Source organism: Schistocerca serialis, chromosome 3, assembly GCF_023864345.2.
Source record: "Schistocerca serialis cubense isolate TAMUIC-IGC-003099 chromosome 3, iqSchSeri2.2, whole genome shotgun sequence".
NCBI classification, from domain to species: domain Eukaryota; kingdom Metazoa; phylum Arthropoda; class Insecta; order Orthoptera; family Acrididae; genus Schistocerca; species Schistocerca serialis.
Genome location: NC_064640.1, coordinates 364,956,875 through 364,973,118, shown reverse-complemented (window position 1 = coordinate 364,973,118; position 16,244 = coordinate 364,956,875). Strand labels below are relative to the sequence as shown.

General features: G+C 46.2%; 1 pseudogene; it reads left to right on the top strand.

Moving 5' to 3' along the window:
- The first annotated feature begins 5,386 nt into the window (after nt 1-5,386).
- Nucleotides 5,387-5,504, top strand: LOC126472036 (5S ribosomal RNA; annotated as a pseudogene).
- The last annotated feature ends 10,740 nt before the right edge of the window (nt 5,505-16,244 follow it).

Here is a 16,244-nt window from a genome sequence, read left to right as displayed (position 1 = left end):
GGAAAAATCTCAGTGCTACCAGAAAACAAAATTACGGAGTATTACACTACTGGCCATTAAAATTGCTACACCAAGAAGAAATGCAGATGATAAACGGGTATTCATTGGACAAATATATTATTCTACAACTGACATGTGATTACATTTTCACGCAATTTAGGTGCATAGATCCTGAGAAATCAGTACCCAGAACAACCTCCTCTGGCCGTAATAATGGCCTTGATGCGCCTGGGCATTGAGTCAAACAGAGCTTGGATGGAGTGTACAGGTACAGCTGCCCATGCAGCTTCAACACGATACCAAAGTTTCACGAGTAGCGACTGGCGTATCGTGACGAGAGACGAAAGAGATCTGGAGAATATGCTGGCCAGGGCAGCAGTCGAACATTTTCTGTATCCAGAAAGGCCCGTACAGGACCTGCAACATGCGTTCGTGCATTATCCTACTGAAATGTAGGGATTCGCGGGGATCGAATGAAGGGTAGAGCCACGGGTCGTAACACATCTGAAATGTAACGTCCACTGTTCAAAGTGCCGTCAATGCGAACAAGAGGTGACCGAGACGTGTAACCAATGGCACCCCATACCATCACGTCGGGTGATACGCCAGTAGCTGACTGGAGTGGCCGAGCGGTTCTAGGCGTTACAGTCTGGAACCGCGCGACCGCTACGGTGGCAGGTTCGAATCCTGCCACGGGCATGGATGTGTGTGATGTCCTTAGGTTAGTTAGGTTTAAGTAGTTCTAAGTTCTAGGGGACTGATGACCTCAGAAGTTAAGTCCCGTAGTGCTCAGAGCCGTTTGATATGCCAGTATGGCGACTACGAATACAAGCTTCCAATGTGCGTTCACCGCGATGTCGCCAAACACGTATGTGACCATCATGATGCTGTAAACAGAACCTGGATTCATCCGAAAAGATGACGTTTTGCCATTATGCACCCAGGTTCGTCATTGAGTACACCATCGCAGGCGATCCTGTCTGTGATGCAGCGTCAAGGGTAACCGCAGCCATGGTCTCCGAGTTGATAGTCCATACTGCTGCAAACGTCGTCGAACTGTTCTTGCAGATGGTTGTTGTCTTGCAAACGTCCCCATCTGTTGACTCAGGGATCGAGACGTGGCTGCACGATCCGTTACAGCCATGCGGATAAGATGTCTGTCATCTCGACTGCTAGTGATACGAGGCCGTTAGGATCCAGCACCGATTCCATATTCTGCTAACAGTCATTGGATCTCGACCAACACGAGCAGCGATGTCGCGATACGATAAACCGAAATCGCGATAGGCTACAATCTGACTTTATCAAAGTCGGAAACTTGATGGTACGCATTTCTCCTCCTTACACGAGGTATCACAACAACATATCACCATCCAACACCGGTCAACTGCTGTTTGTGTAATAGAAATCGGTTGGAAACTTTCCTCATGTCAGCTCGTTGTAGGTGTCGCCACCGGCGCCAACCTTGTGCGAATGCTCTGAAAGGGTAATCATTTGCATATCACAGCATCTTCTTCCTGTCGGTTAAATTTCGCGTCTGTAGCACGTCGTCTTCGTGGTGTAGCAATTTTAATGGCCAGTAGTGTAAGAGAGATTAGGGAGTGTTCGGAGGCATGCAGATGGCAATTTTTTCTTTTCTCCATTCGCGAATGGAATATAGTAGAAAATCGTTCATACTGATATGAAGAGCTTCTGCCATGCACTGTATAGTGAGTTGTGGAGTTCGCACACCGCTGATTCAAAACATCACGACACTGCCCACCGCGAGACTGAATTCCGCCTAGTGGCGAAGTACTGCAAGTACCGGGTGATCAAAAAGTCAATATAAATTTGAAAACTGAATAAATCACTGAATAATGTAGATAGAGAGGTACAAATTGACACACATGCTTGGAAAGACATGGGGTTTTATTAGAACCAAGAAAATACAAAAGTTCAAAAAATGTCCGACAGATGGCGATTCATCTGATCAGAATAGCAATAATTAGCGTAACAAAGTAAGACAAAGCAAAGATGATGTTCTTTACAGGAGATGCTTAATATGTCCACCATAATTCCTCAACAATAGCTGTAGTCGAGGAATAATGTTGTGAACAGCACTGTAAAGCATGTCCGGAGTTTTGGTGAGGCATTGGCGTCGGATGTTGTCTTTCAGCATCCCTAGAGATGTCGGTCGATCACGATACACTTGCGACTTCAGGTAACCCCAAAGCCAATAATCGCACGGACTGAGGTCTGGGGTCCTGGGAGGCCAAGCATGACGAAAGTGGCGGCTGAGCACGCGATCATCACCAAACGACGCCTTCTGTCGGACATTTTGTGAACTTTTTGTTTTTGTTCTAATAAAACCCCATGTCATTCCAAGCATGTGTGTCAATTTTTACCTCTCTATCTACATTATTCCGTGGTTTATTAAGTTTTCAAATTTATACTGACTTTTTGATCACCCGGTATATACGCGAAGCACAGATGATTGGGAAATCATTCTAACGAATATGTGGGGAAATCCACTGACATAAGCAATCTTGTCAAAGGTCATATTGCTATGTCCCAGCGTCTGGGAACGATCATCTCAGAATTGGCGACGCAAGTCGGCTATTCGCACGCTACTGTCATAAGCACCTACGGAAAATGGCTGAAGGTTGGTGACACAGTGAGTAGAAGACAAAGTGTTGGACGTCGGAGGTCGAAGGCTCGCCCCCTCTGCGAAGCTGGATAAGCTCAACATGGGGTTCCGCAACAGACGATCCCTACGTGTTCCCAAGTGGACCCAGCGGCATAGTCAATTACGATTGCAATGGGCACGGGATCAATGGAATCGTGTCGCCTGGTCAGATGAATCACATTTCTGGTTACACTAGGTCACTCTTCATGTCCAGGTACGGCGTCATCCAGTCGAATGGCTGCTCGAAACATGCACCAAGCCACGAACTTGGCCCGGTAGGGCAGTATTATGCTCTGCGAGACGTTCACCTCGACTCCCATGGTACCTGTGGTAGTAATCGAAGGCATGACAGCTGTAGACTGTGTGATCATTACAGAGGGCGATCTGCATCCCTTCATGCTTGACATCTTGCTCGACGGTGATGGCATCTTCCAGGTTGATACCTATCCGTGTCCCAAGATCAGAATGGGGCTACAGTGGATTGAGGAGCGTGATAGTTAACTCACATTGATGTCTTGACCACCAAATTCGCCTGATCTTTGACCCAATGGAAAACATATGGAACACTGTCGGGCACCAGCTTTGCGCCCACGAGCCACTGGTTCGTAATTTTCGGGAAATACGTGATCTGTGCGTAGAACTGGTACCACATACCTCCGTAGACACTCTAAGGACTTGTCGAATCCACACCTCGTAGAATCGCTGCTGTACTGTGTTCCAAAGGCTGCCCAACAAGCTATTTAGCAGGTGATCGTAATGTCTTGGCTTGTCAGTGTATGTAGATGATAAGGTTATTCAGTGCCACCATCTGTTTTAACCTTTTCTGTAAATAATGTTATATTTTCGCGCCTTTGGCAGACAACTGAGTTGTAATAGGCAGGCAGCTATAGATGAGCCTATGTAAGCTCATCCCTGCAATTGCAGTGGGCTGGGCGCGGCAGCTTTGCGGGCCTATTTCAACCAATACGGTAACGTGAGTTTGTAAACTTCTCTATGCCACTGCCTCATTGTTGCCGCAGCTCTGTAGACGGCTACTGTTTTCGCCCACAGCCATTAGCACTTCGCAACTGAAAGCTGGCAAATCGCTGCCAAATCACAAAAAACCTAAAGCTGGATTGTGGAACGGGACTTTGAACACTGTTACTTCAGAATTTAAGTCCTATCTCCCAACCAATGTGTCCACCTTTCTCGATATGGCGTTGGCGCAGTGGTCAGCACAGTGAGCTCGCGTTCGTGAGGAGAATTGTTCAGATTCCCAACTGACCATACACATTTAGGTTTTCCGTGATTTCTCCAAATCGCTCCATGCAAATTCCGCGATGGTTCCTTTTAAAAGGGTACGGTCGATGTGCTTCCCCCTCCTTTTGTAATCCGAGCTTGTGCTTCGTCTCTAAAGACCGCGCTGTCAACGAGGCCTTAAACTCTTATATTCCTTCCTTTCTCGCTACGCGGACGGCGGTGTTCGGAACAAGTGGCCAAACTTCGCAAGAATGGAAGTCACTGAAAAATGATGTTGAGGAATATATGCAATCTGTTGTATGGGTGTGTAAATAACAAACGTCTTATCACCTACCGCGGAGCATAAGCTGCAGTTCATTACAAATGGTTCAAATGGCTATGAGCACTATGGGACTTAACATCTGAGATCATCAGTCCCCTAGAACTTAGAACTACTTAAACCTAACTAACCTAAGGACATCACACACATCCATGCCCGAGGCAGGATTTGAACCTGCGACCGTAGCGGTCGTGCGGGTCCAGACTGAAGCGCCTAGAACCGCTCGGCCACTCCGGCCGGCGCAGTTCATTACAAGATAGCCTCACGACATGATGCTGGTAAACTACCGCACGTACATTTTCTCTTGAGTAACACATCCGTTTTGCGTAACTAAAATTATTTACAAGGTGACAATAATTCAACTATGTGAAACAAACGTAAATTAGTTACAAAATACGGCATGCACACACTTTATTGAACATATAAATGTCACTACAGATTTTCGGACCTAGGTTATGACGTGATCGATATACTTTCCATAATTGGTAATGATGTGGTGCAGACGAATAGCGCTGAAGTGTCGGAATATCGATATTGTCGATGACTTCTTGAATGGCTGTTTTCAGCTCAGCTGTGATTTTGGGGCTATTGCTGTACACTTTTTCTTTGATATAGCCCCACAAAAAGGAGTCGCATGTGTACACATCTGGAGAATATGGCGGCCAATCGCTGCCCACGCCAGTGGTCTCTGGGCACCCCACAACGCGGTCCCCAAAGTACTCCTCCAAAACATTAAACACTCTCCTGCTTCAATGGAGTCGAGCTTCGTGTTGCATGAACCACATCTTGTCGAAATTAGTGTCACTTTGGATAATGGGGATGAAATCATCTTCCGAAACCTTCACGTACCGTTCGGTAGTCACAGTGCTATCAAGGAATGTCGCACCGATTATTCCGTGACTGGACATTGAACACCACACAGTCACCCGTTGAGGCTGAAGCGACTCCCCGATCGCGAAATGCGGATTCTCAGTCGCCCAATGCGCCAGTTTTGCTTATTGACGAACCCATCCGAATGAAAGAGGGCTTCGCCACTAAACCAGACCATACATACCATACTAATTCCCATACATACCATACTAATTCCCAACAGTGCAGTTTGAACGTCCTAATGCAAACCGTTCAAAGCTTACGACGATTTTATTTCATATAGCTCAATAATTGTTTACGGCCTTGCCGCAGTGGATACACCGGTTCCCGTGAGATCACCGACGTTAAGCGCTGTCGGGCGTGGTCGGCACTTGGATGGGTGACCATCCAGGCGGCCATGCGCTGTTGCCATTTTTCTGGGTGCACTCACCCTCGTGATGCCAATTGAGGAGCTACTCGACGGAATAGCAGCGGCTTCAGTCAAGAATACCATCATAACGACCGGGAGAACGGTGTGCTCACCCCACGCCCTTCCTATCCGCATCCTTCACTGAGGATGACACGGCGGTCGGAAGGTCCCGGTAGGCCACTCGTGGCCTGAAGACGGAGTGCTCAATAATTCTCACCCTGTAAATTGGTTAAAGTTTTAAGTATCTTATTATTATAGAGACTCTAACTTGTTCTGTTAGTTGTCTCACGCTTCTGACAATATTAAAGTAAGATAAAGATCACTAGCCTGCTTAGAAAAGGCCAAAGATTGGATCGTCGTGTACATGTATATGTGAGCTCTGAAATCGATCGTGTGATGGCAAAAAAGGTCCTCAGAAGGTTAGGGCATAACGCGGTGCCTACAAATGAAGTCGAGATGAGAAACTTCCTCTGAGAAGGCTGGGCGAAATGATCGACTGTGGCCTGTTGAACAAACGCTCCAGTCATTCGTCTAAGACTGTTTGAGGAAATGACGCTAAAATTGATGACCAGACAATCGTTTCAATTTTCTTCCTTCCAAATGCAAAAGGAAGATACCAGTTTAGTTTCAGGTCGATAGAGATGGGTCACTATCTCTGAATGTACAAAGACTGGGAAAAAAGTCGACAGTTTTCATCCCAGAGTGAACATTCCGACAGAGAAATCACGGAAACATAAATCAGGTTACAAAAATCATATTCGCATTTGCGGATATGGTGAAACTCCAGCTGAAAAATGTATTGGTGACAACGATAATTTGTGCCGGTTCGGGTCTGGAAACTTTTCGGCTATCCAAGCAGGCTCTATTGTGTCTACATCCTATAGCCGCATAGGTACTGTGATTCTCGTACAGGGAGAGACGTAAAGTCGTGAGCCAGTTTCTAGAAATGAAGTACCATATTGCAATGTCTATGTTGTTTCACTATACTCTGCGTTCGGACGAAGATTTGAATCCTTCTTTTTACGATCAGATTTTCCAGGGGTGCTAATCACCGTGCCACCTCTTTCAGTAAATCAGTAGAGTCTCGTATAAGACAGAAATGTGACTCTCCAGTGCTGACGTACGTGACGGCAGTGAACTGGTGTATGCGTGGCAGACTGTTGTATGGAGTCAGTGTAGTTAATGTAGAGATGTAACATAGTGTCACAAAGGAACTACCGAGGTGGTAGGTGCCTATGACCACACTGCGAATGAAGCTGCACCATTTGTTGGTGTATCAACGCGGGACGCCCGACGTGTGTACACGGTCAGGTAAGACGGAAGGACGATTAAGGTTTAATGTCCTGATGGCAACGAGGGGTTAGAGGCTGAGCACAAGCTCGGATTAAGGAGAGGTGGGGAAGCAAATCGGTTGATCTATTTCTACGTAACCTTCCCGGCATTTACCATAAGCGACTTAGGGAAATCACGCGAAACATAAATCTGGATGGCCGAACGTGGATTAGAAACACCGTCCTCCCGAATGCGAGTTGAGTGTGCCAATCAGTGCGCCACCTCATTTAGTTACAAGGAATTGTATACCACACACAGTCATGTGACGGCGTATGAAGAGTGCTCGTAAGAAGATTTTAATCGACGGGGACCGGACATGAGTGTTGCGCCTTGCCAATGACAGTCGGTTTCACCCCGACGGATATAGTTGGCACTGAATGCAGGTCCATATTAACCATCTTGCGAGCGAACATTGAAAAAGGGATCTGCCTGCTTGGAATGTACTTTTGGAGACGGATACGTCGCAAGGCCTATTGCTAACAGCGGTACATAAAGCGGCATTGCTTCAATATGTCAAATAACACAGAAACTGGACAACGGCTGGCTGGTGACGTGTAATGTGGCCCCACTGGTGACAGTTTTGTTTCCTTTCAAATGACAGAAGTGGACCGGCGGCACTATGAGGCGGTTACCTCACTGTGTGTGGAGGCTGCAGTTCAGGCCAGAAGTGATTCTGTAATACTCTGGGGTCTTTTTCGTACCATCATTTCTGTCCATTTATTCAAGTTACCTTGCAGTTGAACCAGGATGTCTATTTAAACATGCTCCATAACCAAGTGTTGTCCTTCCTTCTACATCTTCATGAGTGTTCAGCTGTCGTGACACAGCTCTTGCACTGCTTGAAGATCGCATATTTGCGTGCAGCATTTTCGGCCTTGTCAACAGTAACTTCTTCAACGATTTTTGGCACAATTGGCTGTCAGTCTCTCCCAGTAGCAATTCCCAAAACACCATTTAACTCAAACTCATGGCTCTCGTCTTTGAACAGCAATGTTCGCGGGGTCCCTCGCATACGTTCCTGGTTTGGCGAACTCTCAGGCACTCTGTCGCACCTCGACTGGCCAGCTGAATCACCCGAGCTTAATCCCACGGAAAATGTGTGGGACTGTCTGTAGAGGTGAGTGAAATGTAATAGCCAACATCTCCGCAATTTGGTAGCTGTACGTGATCTGTCATCAATGAATATCTTCAGCTGGAGAAACTTGTGGACTCTCTTCCTTCCTGTATCGAGGTGATTATCAGTCTAAGGGTGGTGTCAGCGCGATGTCACCTGGGGATGACTAACTTTTCGTCCGGTATGCTTATCTACATGATTATTTAGAAGCGCACATTGACTTTCCGAGTGTACATAGCGGACAGACAACCACTCTCTCGAGCCTTTCGATACATCTGCATTTGCACTCCGCGATTCACTATTGACGGGTAGCAGAGGGTAAATGAAACACCAGATTAATTACCTCTGCTTACTCTTCCATTCCTGTACGTTACCCAGGGAAATAAGTTGTCATTACCTGTCTGCATACACTAGAAATAGTCTCATTTTATCCGTACGGTTACTGAGTAAGATGTACAGGGTGGTTATAATTAAACTTTAGTTACTTGAAAGGGCTCCCACAATAAACGAGTTATCTTAGGAGAATGAAACTTTATGCAAACATTCGTGAAGACGAGCGGAAGAGAAATAACGAATAACCCATTGACAGAAACACATTTTAATTTGCATATGATAGGGTAACATTTTTTTAATTGCGTGCCATATTTATGTTCCAGGTTACAGACGTTGCTCACTGTGACGACCGTCTGTATCCACGGCTGCCTGGAACCACACTAGAGGTTGCTCTACTGCCGCCAGAGACAGCGGTGGACCGTCGAATGTTCAACTGTCGTGACACAGCTCTTGCACTGTCTGAAGACCGCACATTTTCGTGCGGCATTTTCGTCCTTGTCAACAGTAACTTCTTCAATGATTTTTGGCGCAATTGGCTGTCTGTCTCTCCCAGTAACAATTTCCAAAACACCATTTAATTCAAACTTCTGAATCATGTTCTTTAATTCCGCTGTGGAAAGAAGACCTCTCTGTACTCCTTTAATATACTGATAAATGTGAAGAGCAATAGCAGTACCACTATTACTTTACGAGTAAAGCCCTGCTCACCTTATCCGGACCCAGGTTGACTGTACCTGTAATTCACACTGATGCTTGTGTTTCAACCATACGTCACCGTAGCAGTACCGGCGCTTAATGGCGAGTCATGGCACTAACACTATTAACAACGCTTATCCCGCAGCGCACAATGTGAATATCATTCCTATAAAGTTGGGTATCCATACGGTAAATAGTTTTCCGTCCATAGTGGCTCAAGTAGTGAAAGTTCAACTATAACTAGCCTGTTAATTTAGCGAAGTTGTATGTTTCTTGTAAGTCTGCAGGATTTCGTGACCGTTGCCAGTGAAGATAAAATCTTCCTTGTCGTAAGGCTACGTTCTGTTCCTCTTCAGTTTCTTCTTATATAGTCGACGTTTCGAGCGCTCTACTGGGATCCTCTTGAGGATCTGCTGGTGTTCCCGGTTGTGTAAGAGAAGAAAGGAGCTGACAGTTATCCGGGAACGCCAGAAGATACTGAAGAAGATCCAGCAGAGGAGTCGAGAAGCCGATTGGGGAAGAAGAAATTGAAGAGGCACATGACGCGACTTAACAAACTACACGCTTCAGTCACATTCCTGTGATCACCGCCTGTGTGCGATGTCAACATATAATAACTATTCACAGACGTCTTGTGGTAGCACTTACGTTGGAAAGTATATGAAGCATGTCGGGGGACCGTGGAAAACAATGCAGTTATTGTATAATGCAGAAACTGAATGATTTTTTCTGACGCCAAAAAGGGCATGATCATTGACTTGCGGGAAAAGTGTGGTAGTATTTCCGAAACTGGAAAGTTCGTAAAGTGTTTGCTACCCGTTGTGGTTAGAGTATAACATGTATGATAAAATGGCGCTATCCAAAACAGGCGCCGAGGCAACTGTGGTGCAGCATGGGTTATAGATGACAGGGGTGAACGACGGCTGCGGAGATCTGTACGGGCGAAAAGACGTGCAGTTGTCGAGCAACTGGCATCACAGATAAACCAAGAGGATACCTACAATATCTCCTCAACGATCGTTCGTTGAAAGTAGCTGTGTATGTGTCTCTGCAGCAATGCCCTGGTTCATGCACCCATACTGATTGCTGTCCATTGGCGACAAAGGCTGGAATTGGCACACCAGCACTGGGCGTGTATTGAGTGGCAGTACGTGGCCTTTTCAGATGAATCACATTTTATGCTCCGTCAGATAGATGATCGTTGGAGCGTACAGCGTGAAACGTATGGTCTGGGGAATGTTTTCGTGGCATTCCCTGGATGATCTTGTCATTCTAGAAGGTACAATCGATCAACACAAGTATGCATCTATTCATGGGGACCATATCCGCTCTATATGCAGTATGTTTTTCCTCGGCATGATGGGATCTACCAGCAGGAAAACGCAACGTGTCACACAGATCGCAGTGTAAGTGCGTGTTTCGAAGAGCACCAGGATGAGTTTACGGAACTCTCGCGGCCACGTATCTCCCCGGATTTAAGGTCAGCCGATTCACGCTGCACAAGATGGTTAGTCAGCTTGTTGATAGGAGGTCACGTTAATGTGACTGGACAGTGTAGATCGGTCTCCAAGTAATTTTAGTCACTATTTTATCATGCCTTCATTCTGTGTAAATGATAGTGCTGATGAATGGCTTTTTATATCTATGTGCCATGAGAAGGAGCATGAATTGTCTCTACAGAAAATACATACTTATAAAGAAGGTGGTGTGGCAGCGCCTTTGAATTGACATGCTACTCTGCACGTGGTGTAGTTCCGCAGAAGTAGTGGGAGCGGCCCACAAAAGCGAAAAATTTGGATTTCCATATCATTTATAGAGGGTGAACCCGAGATCCTCTGTCAAAACATATTTTCTTAGAATTTTGGTATCAAGAACCCGTGGTCTTCCGTGGTTCGTCGCAAAGAAATAATTCAACTGCAATTTATTCGGTTTGTTATCCTAATTATCGTTGTTTCTGTGAAAATACCTTGACAATAGTGAAAAAGCCACTAATATGCAACTCAAAAAACAGAACCATCCGATGCCTCGAAGGCTCCTGTTTACAGATGCAAAAGTACTGTACACTGAGGTGACAAAAGCCATGGGATACCTTCTAATATCGTGTCGGACCACCTTTTGCCCGGCCTAGTGCAGCAACTTGACGTGGCATGGCCGCAACAAGTCCTTGGAAGTCCCCTGCACAAATACTGAGCCATGCTGCTTCTATAGCCGTCCATAATCGTGAAAGTGTTGCCAGTGCACGAACTGACCTCTCGATTATGTCCCATAAATGTTCGATGGGATTCATATCGGGAGATCTGGGTAGCCAAACCATTCGCTCAAACTGTCCAAAACGTTCTTCAAACCAGTCGCGATCAATTGTGGCCTGGTGATCTGGCGTATTGTAGTCCAAAAACATTCTATCGTTTTTTGGAAACATGAAGTCCTTCAATGACTGCAAATGGTCTTCAAGTACCCGAACATCCAGAGGACACAGTCAATTCCGTGTAAACACAGCCCACACCATCATGGAGCCACCACCAGCTTGCACAGTGCCTTGTTGACAACTTGGGTCCATGGTTTCGTGGGGTCTGTGCCACACTCGAACCTTAGCGTCAGCTCTTACCAACTGAAATCGGGACTCATCTGAGTACGTCACGGTTTTCCAGTAGTCTAAGGTGCTACTGATAAGGTGACGAGCCCAGGAGAGGCACTGGAGGCGATGTCATGCTGTCAGCAAAGGCACTCGCGTCGGTCGTCTGCTGCTATATCCCATTAACGCCAAATTTTGCCGCACTGTTCTAACGGATACGTTCGTAGTACCTCCCACATTGATTTCTGCAGTTATTTCGCGCAGTGTTGCTTATCTGTTAGCACTGACAACGCCACGCAAACGCCGCTGCCCTCAGTCGTTAAGCGAAGGCTGTCGGCCGCTGCGTTGTCCGCGGTGAGAGGTAATGCTTGAAATTTGGTATTCTCGGCACACTCTTGACACTTCGGATCGCAGGTTTCGAATTCCTTAAAGGTTTCCGACATGGAATGTTGCATGGATCTATCTCCGACTACTATTTCGCGTTCAAAGTTGCTTAATTCCCGTTGTGCGGCCATAATGAAGTCGGAAACATTTTCACACGAATCACCTGTGTGCAAATGACAGCTCCGCCAATGCATTGCTCTTTTATATCTTACACTACGGGCCATTAAAATTGCTACACCAAGGAGAAATGCAGATGATAAACGGGTATTCATTGGACAAATACATTATACTAGAACTGACATGTGATTACATTTTCACGCAATTTCGGTGCATAGATCCTGAGAAATCATTACCCAGAACAACCACCTCTGGCCGTAATAACGGCCTTGATACGCCTGGGCATTGAGTCAAACAGAGCTTGGATGGCGTGTACAGGTACAGCTGCCCATACAGCTTCAACACGATACCACAGTTTCACGGGTAGTGACTGGCGTATTATGACGAGCCAGTTGCTCGGTCACCATTGAAAAGACGTTTTTAATTGGTAAGAGATCTGGAGAATGTGCTGGCCAGGGCAGCAGTCGAACATTTTCAGTATCCGGAAAAGCCCTTACAGGACCTGCAACATGCGGTCGTGCATTATCCTGCTGAAATGTAGGGTTTCGCAGGGATCGAATGAAGAGTAGAGCCACGGGTCGTAACACATCTGAAATGTAACGTCCACTGTTCAAAGTGCCGTCAATGTGAACAAGAGATGACCGAGACGTGTAACCAATGGCACCCCGTACAATCACGCCGGGTGATACGCCAGTATGGTGATGACGAATACACGCTTCCAACGTGCGTTCACCGCGATGTCGACAAACACGGATGCGACCATCATGATGCTGTAAACAGAACCTGGATTTATCCGAAAAAATGACGTTTTGCCATTCGTGCTCCCAGGTTCTTCGTTGAGTACACCATCGCAGGCGCTCCTGTCTGTGATGCAGCGTCAAGGGTAACCGCAGCCATGGTCTACGAGCTGATAAAAAAATGGTTCAAATAACTCTGAGCACTATGGGACTTAACATCTCAGGTCATCAGTCCCCTAGAACTTAGAACTAGTTAAACAAAAAATGGTTCAAATGGCTCTGAGCACTATGGGACTCTACTGCTAAGGTCATTAGGCCCCTAGAACTTAGAACTAGTGAAACCTAACTAACCTAAGGACATCACAAACATCCATGCCCGAGGCAGGATTCGAACCTGCGACCGTAGCGGTCTTGCAGTTCTAGACTGCAGCGCCTTTAACCGCACGGCCACTTCGGCCGGCAACTAGTTAAACCTAACTAACCTAAGGACATCACACACATCCATGCCCCAGGCAGGATTCGAACCTGCGACCGTAGCAGTCGCGCGGTTCCGGACTGCGCGCCTAGAACCGCGAGACCACCGCGGCCGGCTACGAGCTGATAGTCTATGCTGTTGCAAACGTCGTCGAACTGTTCGTGCAGATGGTTGTTGTCTTGCAAACGTCCCCATCTGTTGACTCAGGGATCGAGACGTGGCTGCACGATTCGTTACAGCCATGCGGATAAGATGTCTGTCATCTCGACTGCTAGTGATACGAGGCCGTTGGGATCCAGCACGGCGTTCCGTATTACCCTCCTGAACCCACCGATTCCGTATTCTGCTAACAGTCATTGGATCTCGACCAACGCGAGCAGCAGTTCGCGATACGATAAACCGCAATCGCGATAGGCTACAATCCGACCTTTATCAAAGTTGGAAACGTGATGGTACGCATTTCTCCTGCTTACACGAGGCATCACAATAACGTTTGACCAGACAACGCCGGTCAACTGCTGTTTGTGTATGAGAAATCAGTTGGAAACTTCCTCATGTCAGCACGTTGTAGGTGTCGCCACCGGCGCCAACCTTGTGTGAATGCTCTGAAAGGGTAACCATTTGCATATCACAGCATCTTCTTCCTGTCGGTTAAATTTCGCGTCTGTGGCACGTCATCTTCGTGGTGCAGTAATTTTAATGGCCAGTAGTGTATGTATGGAGCACTACTGCCATGTCTCACCACTTCTGTCACCTGAGTATAATCCGGTTGCTGTCGCGTTGAGGTCAGCATAGTGTCGTTGTGCCGCTCTTCCGTTGCACTCAGTGAACGCACATACGAAGTGTATATCGGATAACTCTTCGCCAGTAAACAACACATTGCTGTGTATCACTGTTAACGTTCAACCAACACTTCCAGAAAAACAAACACGAGACAGAGCCGAGCGTCACTGAATGTAACCTTGAAGGGAAAGAGTGAAATGGGTGTTACTCTTACCAACACCAAGTACCTTGTATAAACAGAAAAACTATGTTTCCAAACAAGATACAAAGTGCATTCCGCCAACATCTGCACTGTTGTACAGATATTTTCAGTGCAATATGGACACATAGACAAATGGACGTAAGAAATTGAAGGAAATTCATTTATTTCCTGTGGGCCTTTGTCTCAGAATCTTCGATCGACGTTTGTTAAAAGAATTTGCTGTCGTTTCATCAGTACGAGTGGCTGGCGCTGTCAACGATACACTCTTTGTTGTTAGTGAGGGACCGAAGTCGAACCCGCGGCTGGAGGTGATATATATCTCTTACGTCAATGTTTGAGTACTTTTCTTATTAATGCTCTGGGAAAGACTGTATTGGAACTACTAGATGAGCAATCAATTCTAGGGTCCTCGAACATAAACGGTGTTGCACGTTGGGGCAGGTTGAGAAATCGGACACGGCGAAGCACGCGCTGTGTGGGACCGACTACATAATAAAATTCGCCGACGCAGATTTGAGTTGCGGAAAAGAGTTACCACGCCCGTTTGTTCAGGACAGACACAGAAATTCAATAACACGACAGTAGTTGTAACAAGAAAGAAGAAAGCCTCAAGGTACACGTTTCCTGTATTCCCGTGGTGCAGTGAACGTCCGTTGCGGGTAACAAGGAGAGAACCACAGGGAAACGACTTCAGACGTAGGAGTGACAGGTGCCGAGGGCTCCACTCCAGTCCGCCACCAGCCACAACGGATGAATCATTGACGATGGCAGAAACTTCTGGTGGCGAAACGTCAGAAAAATCGTTAAACTTCTGCCAAAGCCTCAACAATACAGAAATGCAGTTTCTGGAAAGCGGAACCGGAGACAACGGTTGCCTTATATCAAAGCTCTCAGAAATTATCCCCAAACAGCCTCCGAAATTTTGTAGGTGGAGCTCAGTTGTACAGTGTATGTCGCGAAGAGGAACGGTTCTACCACACTTTCTTGGGATTCTCCAAACTGTAATACTACATCTGACGACATTTCCGAATTAATAACGACGCAATGAGTTATATTTTCTAGGAAATCTTCAGTCCACCCGCAAACCAAGATTGGCGATGTTTTACTGAAGTTAAAAGTTAGCGCGGAATTCAATGCGAGATGTTTTTAATAGTTTCCACAACGAGACTTTGTCTCCAAACCTAAAAGAAAACCCAAAGAGATTCTTGTCGTAAGTAAAGTACACCAGCGGCAAGACACAATCAATACCTTCACTGCGCGCAACAATGGTAATATTTCCGCTGATAACACCACTAAAGAAGACGAAGAAAACATTCCAGAATTCGAAGCAAGACCAGCTGCAAACATAAGAACTTCGAAATAGATATTCTCCCTGTAGCGAAGCAACTTAAACCGCTTAATAAAGGCAAGTCTATTAATGTAGGTTAATTCTTACAGAGAAGAAAACAGCAACCAGCCACTGTTAATACTGCTATTTATTTAGGTAAATAGCGCCGTTACCGGTTTCGAACTGGTAAGTTCATCATCAGACGGCTGTTCACATGATTTTCGAGATACACTTTACATTATCGTCCGTGTATATTGAAAATCATGTGAACAGCCGTCTGATGATGAACTTTCCAGTTCGAAACCGGTAACGGCGCTATTTACCTAAATAAATAGCAATATTAATAGCGGCTGGTTGCTGTTTTCTTCTCTGTAAGAATTAACCTACATTGTAATTCTTCATGCTTTCCCGGCGATCTGTTGACATCTTGGATATTCGGGAATCCAGCCGGATGTTCGAGTCGTTCTCGCAGCGAGGCACGCTGTTGAAATATCCCAGTCTCAGGTAGCACCTGAAGAAGACAGCGAGGCACGCTGTTGAAATATCGTGCGAGAACGACGCGAACATCCGGCTGGAATCCGGAATTAACCTACATTAATTGTACACAGCCACGGTCTCACCATGTCAGTTTTAGACAAAATAGCAAAAGGCAAGTCTTCCGGTACAGGTA